Here is a 10000-nt window from a genome sequence, read left to right on the forward strand (position 1 = left end):
GGGTGACTTCAATCACTCCAACCTAAAGACTGTACTGCCCAAATTCCACCGAAATGTCTCATGCCCCACCAGAGGAGACAGGACATTGGACCAAGTATACACCAGCATGGCTGAGGCGTACAAAGCCGTTCCCCTCCCCCACCTAGGTCAATCAGACCACCTCTCATTGTTCCTACTGCCCAAGTACTCAGCACTCATCAAACGAGTGAAACCTACAGTGAGGACAGTCAAGGTCTGGCCAGAGGGAGCTGACTCAGCGCTCCAGCAGCGTTTTGGAAACACTGACTGGGGTGTGTTTGCCACTCAGGCCACCCACGACTCCCACACGGACATTGATTCATATGCCTCATCTGTTTTGGACTACATCAATTCCAACATCAGCAGTGTCACCACACTCAAGCGGATCACCACTTTCCCTAATCAGAAGCCATGGATGAACAGTGAGGTCCGACTCCTGCTGAAGGCACGCGACATTGCCTTCAGATCAGGGGATGCTCGGGCCTATAGCTCATCCAGGGCTAATCTGCAGAGGGGCATCAAAAAGGCCAAGCACAACCACAAGCTGAGGATAGAGGATCACTTCAGAAACAACTCTGACCCCCGACGCATGTGGCAGGGCATCCAGGCCATCACAGACTACAAAACAACTAACACCTCACCCCTCTCCGTTGACGCCTCCCTCCCTGATGAGCTGAACCACTTCTACGGCCGCTTTGACAGGGACAACAAGGAGGTGGCCATCAAGGCTGTGCTCCCTGCGGATCACCAGCCCCTCACTCTATCTCCCACCGACGTGTGTGCGGCACTGAGCAGGACTAACGCACGCAAGGCTGCTGGTCCTGATGGGATTCCCGGACGCGTCCTCAGGGCCTGCGCTGTGCAGCTGACTAAGGTTTGGACTGACATATTCAACCTGTCCCTAGCCCAAGCAGCTGTCCCCGCGTGCTTCAAAACCACCTCCATCGTGCCGGTGCCAAAACACTCCACTGCAACGAGCTTAAATGACTTCCGACCAGTGGCACTCACGCCCATCATCATGAAGTGCTTCGAGAGGCTGGTCTTAGCCCAACTCAAGACCTGCCTACCACCCACACTGGACCCCTTTCAATTCGCCTACCGGCAGAACAGGAGTACAGAGGATGCCATTTCGACGGCACTTCACTCCGCCCTGTCCCACCTCGACAAGACTAACTCTTATGTGAGAATGCTGTTTATTGACTTCAGCTCAGCATTCAACACCATCATCCCCTCCAAACTGATCTCCAAACTCAGGCAACTGGGCATCAACCCCTCCCTCTGCAACTGGATTCTAGACTTCCTGACCAACAGGCCGCAGTCTGTTAGGCTTCACAACCACACCTCCTCAACCCTCATCCTGAACACCGGCGTTCCACAAGGCTGTGTGCTGAGCCCCCTCCTTTACTCCCTCTTCACCTACGACTGCACACCTGTACATGGCTCAAACACCATTGTTAAGTTTGCAGACGACACAACGGTGATCGGTCTCATCAGCAACAACGATGAGTCGGCCTACAGGGAGGAGGTACAGCACCTAACAGTGTGGTGCAACGACAATAACCTGGCTCTCAACACCAAGAAGACCAAAGAACTCATTGTGGACTTCAGGAAGTCTAAAGCTGGCGCACACACCCCCATCCTCATCAACGAGACTGAGGTGGAGCGAGTCACCAGCTTCAAGTTTCTGGGTGTCCACATCTCTGAGGACCTCTCCTGGACCCTCAACACCTCCACCCTGATAAAGAAGGCTCACCAGCGTCTCTTCTTCCTGAGGAGACTAAAGAAGGTCCATCTGTCTCCTCAGATCCTGGTGAATTTCTACCACTGCACCATCGAGAGTATCCTTACCTACTGTGTCACAGTATGGTATGGCAACTGCTCGGCATCGGACCGGAAAGCACTGCAGAGGGTGGTGAAAACTGCCCAACGCATCACCGGTTCCTCACTCCCCTCCATCGAGGCTGTCCAGGGCAAACGATGCTTGCGTAAGGCACGCAGCATCGTCAAGGACATCTCTCACCCCAACCATAGACTTTTCACCCCACTCCCCTCCGGGAGGCGCTACAGGTCTCTCCGCACCCGAACCAGTAGGTTCAGAGGCAGCTTCTTCCCTGCGGCTGTCACCCTACTGAACTCGAACACTGCACCGACCTGACAACCTACTACCCCTGCAACCCCCCCCCCCCCCCCCCCCCCCCCCCCCGGACAATTGCACTATTGCACTATTACTCCCCTCCCCTCCCCTGCTCTTACTCATACCACTGCTCTTCTGTACATACCTGTCCATACTGTTCATACTGCACATAATGCACATATCCTTATATTTTCTTTAATACTACTGCACATACTGTACATACCTGTTTATACTGTTTATACGGCATTCCATATTCATATTTATATTTATTCTGCTATCTACCTCATGCTACTGTTAATACATATATACTGCTAGACTGCATTACCCATACAGCTCATATGCTGCTACACTGTTCATACTGTAACTATTTATTCTGCTATAATGCTACTGTACTCATATACTGCTATACTGCACTGCTATATTATACTGCACTACTACTGATCATATATTGCACTACCTGCAAACACTGTTCATTGCACTTTCTGCTATTTTGCACTTCTGGTTAGACGCTAACTGCATTTCGTTGTCTCTGTACTTGTACTCTGCACAATGACAATAAAGTTGAATCTAATCTAATCTAATCTACAATGAGCCCATCCTCCGATTTCTACCTCCACCAGCCTCTAAATGGGGTTCAGTAAAACAGGTCTCAAAACTGCTTTCCTGCCACTGTGCTTCCATACAGCGGCTGAACAGTGAAGTGTTAAAGGAAGCGGTTGGAACCCTGTTGTTCTGCTCTGAGGAGAATAGGTGTTTACAGGAACTCAAGGCCAACGTATGCCTAACATGTGACCTAACATGTGACCTAACCTGGCAGTATTACATGACCCTGCTGTCCTTAAACAGTAGAATGTTGTTTTTATCTCACCCCTGCCCCTATCTCCCCAGTCTGTCTCTCTGCCTGTCTGTCTGTCTGTCTGTCTGTCTGTCTGTCTGCCTGTCTGTCTCTCTGCCTGCCTGTCTGTCTGTCTGTCTGTCTGTCTCTCTGCCTGTCTGCCTGTCTCTCTCTCTGTCTGTCTGTCTGTCTGTCTGTCTTCTGTCTGTCTGTCTCTCTCTCTTTCTTTCTCTCTGTCTCCCCCCCCCCCCCCGCCGCCCCCTCACACACACACTAACATAATCTCCCCTGACTGGAAAGAAACCCATTGACATTATAGTGGATTGTCTCAAAGAGAAATGCGGAGAGCTCTGAGCCCTGATCCTGTGCCAACGCGTGGTGGAGGGGTGTGTGTGTGTGTGTGTGAGGAGGGGTGTGTGTGAAGAGAGGTGTGTGTGTGTGTGTGTGTGAGGAGGGGTGTGTGTGAAGAGAGGTGTGTGTGTGTGTGTGTGTGTGTGTGTGTGTGTATGAGGCATCATCTATTCTCATATAGAAACAGATGAGCTTCTGAATAATGTACCAACATATGGAGATAAGGGTTCCTTTCACACACACATTTTCAACCCCCCCCCCCCCCCCTCAACCCCCCTACCTTCCCAACACCCAGTGGTGTTGATATTTTTGATGTACATTTAATGTCATCACGATTGGGGAGAACATGAGTGAAGGGCTGCAGACCGAGGTTGTGTGTTAGTTTAGACCAGAGAGACTCTGAACGGCGGTCAGATCGATGCCCCAGCGCCATTATGGGGCCAATGCTCCACTCTGGTATGCGCTGACATGGTTGGTGCTGTATCTCATTAGTGTGGTGATCCAAAATGGCTGAAGCAGCTCAGATAAATGAGCCTTCGCAGTGTGATGGTCTATACAGATCTAGTACCAGGGTGGTGGTCTATACAGATCTAGTACCAGGGTGGTGGTCTATACAGATCTAGTACCAGGGTGGTGGTCTATACAGATCTAGTACCAGTGTGATGGTCTATACAGATCTAGTACCAGTGTGGTGGTCTATATAGATCTAGTACCAGGGTGGTGGTCTATACAGATCTAGTACCAGGGTGGTGGTCTATACAGATCTAGTACCAGGGTGGTGGTCTATACAGATCTAGTACCAGGGTGGTGGTCTATACAGATCTAGTACCAGGGTGGTGGTCTATACAGATCTAGTACCAGGGTGGTGGTCTATACAGATCTAGTACCAGTGTGATGGTCTATACAGATCTAGTACCAGTGTGGTGGTCTATACAGATCTAGTACCAGTGTGATGGTCTATACAGATCTAGTACCAGTGTGGTGGTCTATACAGATCTAGTACCAGGGTGTGGTCTATACAGATCTAGTAGGGCACGTTTCTACATTGTAGATGATGGGGGAGAATGTTCTGATTCGTGGCCGTCTGGAGAACACTCAGCAGCTCACACACAAACTGGGATCTTTTCGACTTACAAATGAATCCTTGGTTGATGAATATTGATATAATTTATGAATAAATCATGTTTTCCAACAGTAGACTACCAACCCATGTACATCTCTTTATGCAATGAGCTTGTTAATAGGACAGGAAACCGCCGTCTTACAGGGACTGTCCAATGGACAGCAGGGGAGGCTGGTGGAGGTAGAAATCGGAGGACGGCTCATTGTAATGCATGGAACGGAATGAGGAACGGTATCAAACACACGTGATGAACAGTATAACAAACAGGACAACTCTGATACGAGAGTGAAACATAAGAATTGTTGAATACAGGAGAAAAGCCTAAAGATTAATTTCTAACCAAATCTTCCTAACTGGGTCTCACTGTTCATCCTCAAATAACTCAGCCTTTTAACACTCATCGGCGGTAATCCTGAATATTCTGGCATCTTTGAATTGATCTGACAGGTTCAATAAAGAAATATACATGAAGTCATATTGTATTCATTCACAATCGTCACAAATGTCAGTATCTCTGCGTCTGAACTGCCTTGAGACCAGAACAGAGATGAGGGGATGGGGGGATGGGGGGATGGGGGGATGAGAGGAGATTACAGTATGGGTGAGAAGAAAGAGGGGGTGAGGAGTAGGGATGGAAAGAGGGTGAGAGAGAGAGAGAAGAGAGAGAGAGAGAAAGAGAGAGAGAGAGAAGAGAAGAGAGAGAGAGAGAGAGAGAGAGAGAGAGAGAGAGAGAGAGACACATCAGAGTGTAGGTGTGGTATTCTGTGGCAGGTGTTTGAAGGAGCTGGAGGCTGATGATGAGGAGAGGCTGTCAGGTTTCACTGCCTCCCCACTCCTTCCCTTCTCTTCCCCTCCTATCTCAGTCAATCCACCTCCCCATACACTCCCCCCCCTCTCTCTCTCTCCCTCTCTCTCTCTCTCCCCCCCCTCCCCTTCCCTCCCTCTCTCCCTCCCCCCTTCCCCGCCTCCCTCTCTCCCCACCTCCCTCTCTTTCCCTCCTCCCTCCTCTTCCCTCCTTCTCTCCCCCTCCTTTCTTCTCCTTCCCTCTCTCTCCCTCCCCCGCTCTCTCTCCCTCCCCCCCTCCCTCTCTCCCCCTCCTCCCCCTGCAGTTCAGGCAGAGTGACACCCCTTCCCTCCCTCTCTCCCCCTCCCCTTTCCACCCCCCTCCCCTTCCCTCCCCCCTCCCATTCCCTCCCTCTCCCCCCTCTCTCCTCCCCCCCTCCCCCAGTACTGCAGTGGAATCTCTGGCCCTAGAGCAGCTTTCTCTAAGCCAACCAATCAGATGTAGCGCTCAGAGCAGAGCAGGGAAATGGCCCTACACCAGTAGTAGCTACCCTCCCTCTCTCCCTCCCCCCACCTCCTCCCTCCCTCTCTCCCTCCCTCCTTCCCTCCTCCTTCCTCCCTCCCTCCATCCCTCCCTCCATCCATTCCTAAACAAAGCCCTCCTTCTCCACAGAGCAGATTCACTTCTCAGCCCACAGCTTCTCCTATAGGAGCTTACTGTACTATCTGAACTACTGTAGTAATGTTCAGTCTTACTGTAGTAATGTTCAATCTTCCTATACATCTGAACTACTGTAGTAATGTTCAGTCTTACTGTCGTAATGTTCAGTTTTCCTGTACATCTGAAGCTACTGTTGTAATGTTCAGTCTTCCTGTACATCTGAACTCTCTGAGACTGCTCTCCTTGCTGTCACGGAGGCCCTCCACTCTGCTCAAGCTTCTTCCCTCTCCTCTGTTTCATTCTTCTGGACCTGTCCTCTGCATTCTACACAGTAAACCACCCGATCCTTCTCTCCACCCTCTCAGAACTGGGCATCTCTGGCTCTGCACTCTCCTGGTTTGCATCCTGCCTGGCCGATCGCTCTTACCAGGTGACATGGAGAGGATCGCTGTCCTCTCCACAGGCCCTCACCACTGGGGTCCCCCAGAGCTCTGTCCTAGAGCCCTTACTGTTCTCCCTCTATACCAAATCTTTTGGCTCGGTAATTTCCTCACATGGTTTCTCCTAACACAGCTACGCAGATGACACTCAACTCTTTCTCTCCTTCCCCCCTTCTGACTCACAGGTGGCAACACGTGTCTCTGCGTATCTTGCAGACATTTCTGCTTGGATGTCAGCCCACCACCTCAAGCTCAACCTTAACAAGACTGAGCTGCTCTTTCTCCCAGGGAAAGCCTGCCCTCTCCAAGACTTCTCCATCACAGTAGAGAACTCTACTGTGACCTCCTCCCATACAGCCAAGAACCTTGGGGTGATCCTTGACAACCACTTATCCTGTGTGGCAAACATCACAGCGACAGCACACTCCTGTAGATTCTTCCTCTACAACATCAGAAGGATACGTCCATTCCTCACCAGAGAAGCAGCACAACTTTTGGTCCAAACACTTGTGATCTCTCGCCTTGACTACTGCAACGCACTCTTGGCCGGTCTCCCCGCCTCCACCATCAGGCCTCTGCAGCTCATCCAGAACGCTGCCGCTCGTCTGGTGTTCAATCTCTCATCTCTCATCTCCCATGTCATGCCCCTCCTCCACACCCTCCACTGGCTCCAAGTAGCAGCTCGCATCAGATTCAAGACCCTGGTGCTCTCCTACCGGGCGGCAAAGGGAACAGCCCCTCCCTACTTGCAAGCAACGGTCAACCCCCAAACCCACCCGGCCCGATCACTCTGCTCTTCCACCTCGGCTGCCCGCCTGGCACCACCGCCTCTACGTGGATGCAGCAGCCGCACTACTCGGTCACGGCTTTTCACTGTCCTGGCGCCCCGCTGGTGGAACAAGCTTCCCACTGCAGTCATGACTACAGAGTCACTATCAATCTTCCGCTGTAGATTGGAGACCCATCTCTTCAGGCTACATCTTAACGGTCCCTCCTAAAGACCTCTTCACCTCCACTATCCCCCAGTACAAGTTTCTCTCCTGTTAAAAAAATAAAATAATAATAATAATATTTTTTCTTTCTTCTAGCATTGTGACTGCCCATAGCCCCTGGTCCGAGCATTGATTACTTTATCTTATGATGACTGATGGATAGATGATTCACTTACTTAAACAAATGTATTTGTTGTAAGTCGCTTTGGATAAAGGTGTCTGCTAAATGCCATCAATGTAAATGTAAATGAAGCTACTGTAGTAATGTTCAGTCTTCCTGTACATCTGAACTACTGTAGTAATGTTCAGTCTTACTGTAGTAATGTTCAGTCTTACTGTAGTAATGTTCAGTCTTATAATCTGTTCCTTCTCATAGGTGTCACTCCAGATGCCTGGTGTTGCCCTACCTGTCAGGGTGCCAGGAGGCTGGAAGGCAGGGGAGGCTGGAGGAGGTAGAAATCGGAGGACAGGCTCATTGTAATGCATGGAATGGAATCAGGAATCGTATCAAACACATTTGATGCCATTCAAACAAGTTTGATGCCATTCCTCATTCCATTCCATGCATTTCAATGAGCCTGTCCTCCGATTTCTACCTCCAGCAGCCTCCCCTGTGTGAGAGAGGTGAGAGGAGGACAGAGTGGGTACTTGAGAGACCCTACAGGTGTGTTTAGAGTGTTTACGGATCTCTAGTTAACTGCTGTCAATAAAGACAATGTCTTTCAGCCTGGAGTCTCAGCAGCTGTGTGAAGCAAGCAATCTGTGGTTGTATAACAAGTTATTAAAAAGAATTGCTGTTGTGCTTTTTCTACCATTTATGTTTTTTCTACCATTCATCCGGTAAATACTGACCTCTCATGGCTGGTTGCTGAGGGCCACATTTTCAAACAGTTTTTGAGGACAGGAGTGAGGAATGGTATCAAACACATGCCCTCCTCCATCAATCCTCATTTCATTCCATGCATTACAATGAGCCCATCCTCCGATTTCTACCTCCACTAGCCTCCCCTGATACATACACTCACCGGCCACTTTATTAGGTACACCTTGCTAGTACCGGGTTGGACCCCTTTTGCCTTTAGAACTGCCTTAATTCTTTGTGGCATAGATTCAACAAGGTGCTGGAAACATTCCTCAGAGATTTTGGTCCATATTGACATGATAGCATCACGCAGTTGCTGCAGATTTGTCGGCTGCACATCCATGATGCGAATCTCCCGTTCCACCACATCCCAAAGGTGCTCTATTGGATTGAGATCTGGTGACTGTGGAGGCCATTGGAGTACAGTGAACTCATTGTCATGTTCAAGAAACCAGTTTGAGATGATGAGCTTTGGGACATGGCGCGTTATCCTGCTGGAAGTAGCCATGAAAAGATGGGTACACTGTGGTCATAAAGGGATGGACATGGTCAGCAACAATACTCAGGTAGGCTGTGGCGTTTAAACAATGCTCAATTGGCACTAAGGGGCCCAAAGTGTGCCATGAAAATATCCCCCACACCATTACACCACCACTACCAGCCTGAACCGTTGATACAAGGCAGGATGGATCCATGCTTTCATGTTGTTTACGCTAAATTCTGACCCTACCATCTGAATGTCGCAGCAGAAATCAAGACTCATCAGACCAGGCAACATTTTTCCAATCTTCTATTGTCCGATTTTGGTGAGCCCGTGTGAATTGTAGCCTCAGTTTCCTGTTCTTAGCTGACAGGAGTGGCACTCGGTGTGGTCTTCTGCTGCTGTAGCCCATCTGCTTCAAGGTTCGATGTGTTGTGCGTTCAGAGATGGTCTTCTGCATACCTTGGTTCTAACGAGTGGTTACTTGAGTTACTGTTGCCTTTCTATCATCTCGAACCAGTCTGGCCATTCTCCTCTGACCTCTGGCATCAACAAGGCATTTTCGCCCAGAGAAGTGCAGATCACTGGATATTTTCTCTTTTTCTGACCATTCTCTGTAAACCCTAGAGATGTTTGTGCATGAAAATCCCAGTAGATCAGCAGTTTCTGAAATACTCAGACCAGCCCGTCTGGCACCAACAACCATGCCACTTTCAAAGTCACTTAAATCACCTTTCTTCCCCATTCTGATGCTCGGTTTGAACTTCAGCAGGTCGTCTTGACCATGTCTACATGCCTAAATGCATTGAGTTGCTGCCATGTAATTGGCTGATTAGATATTTGCATTAATGAGCAGTTTAACAGGTGTACCTAATAAAGTGGCCGGTGAGTGTATATATTCAGTGTTGCTTGAAAGTTTGTGAACCCTACAGGGATGGTCATTATTTTTGCATAAAATATTAAAATGAACTTATAAAATCTTTATCTAAACCCCAATTCGTAATAAAGACATTCCAAATAAAGGACACTGCAGCGGGAACCCTGTTCCTTAGTTTATGTTTGTCTTTGTTTCATGTTATTTAATTTATTGTTTCCTGTTTATTTTTGTGTTCCTCACCTTGTCTCTCGTTTCAGACACTTCACCACCTGCCCTTGTGTGTTTCCCGCCTGTGTGATTGTCTACCCCGCCCTGATTGGCTTCACCTGTTCCTCATCATCCTTCCCTGTGTATTTAGTCTGTGTTCCCCTGTCTCTGTGTATTTAGTCTGTGTTCCCCTGTCCCTGTGTATTTAGTCTGTGTTCCCCTGGCTCTCTGCCAGT

This window comes from Argentina silus (assembly GCF_951799395.1).
Source record: "Argentina silus genome assembly, chromosome: 8".
Lineage (NCBI taxonomy): Eukaryota > Metazoa > Chordata > Actinopteri > Argentiniformes > Argentinidae > Argentina > Argentina silus.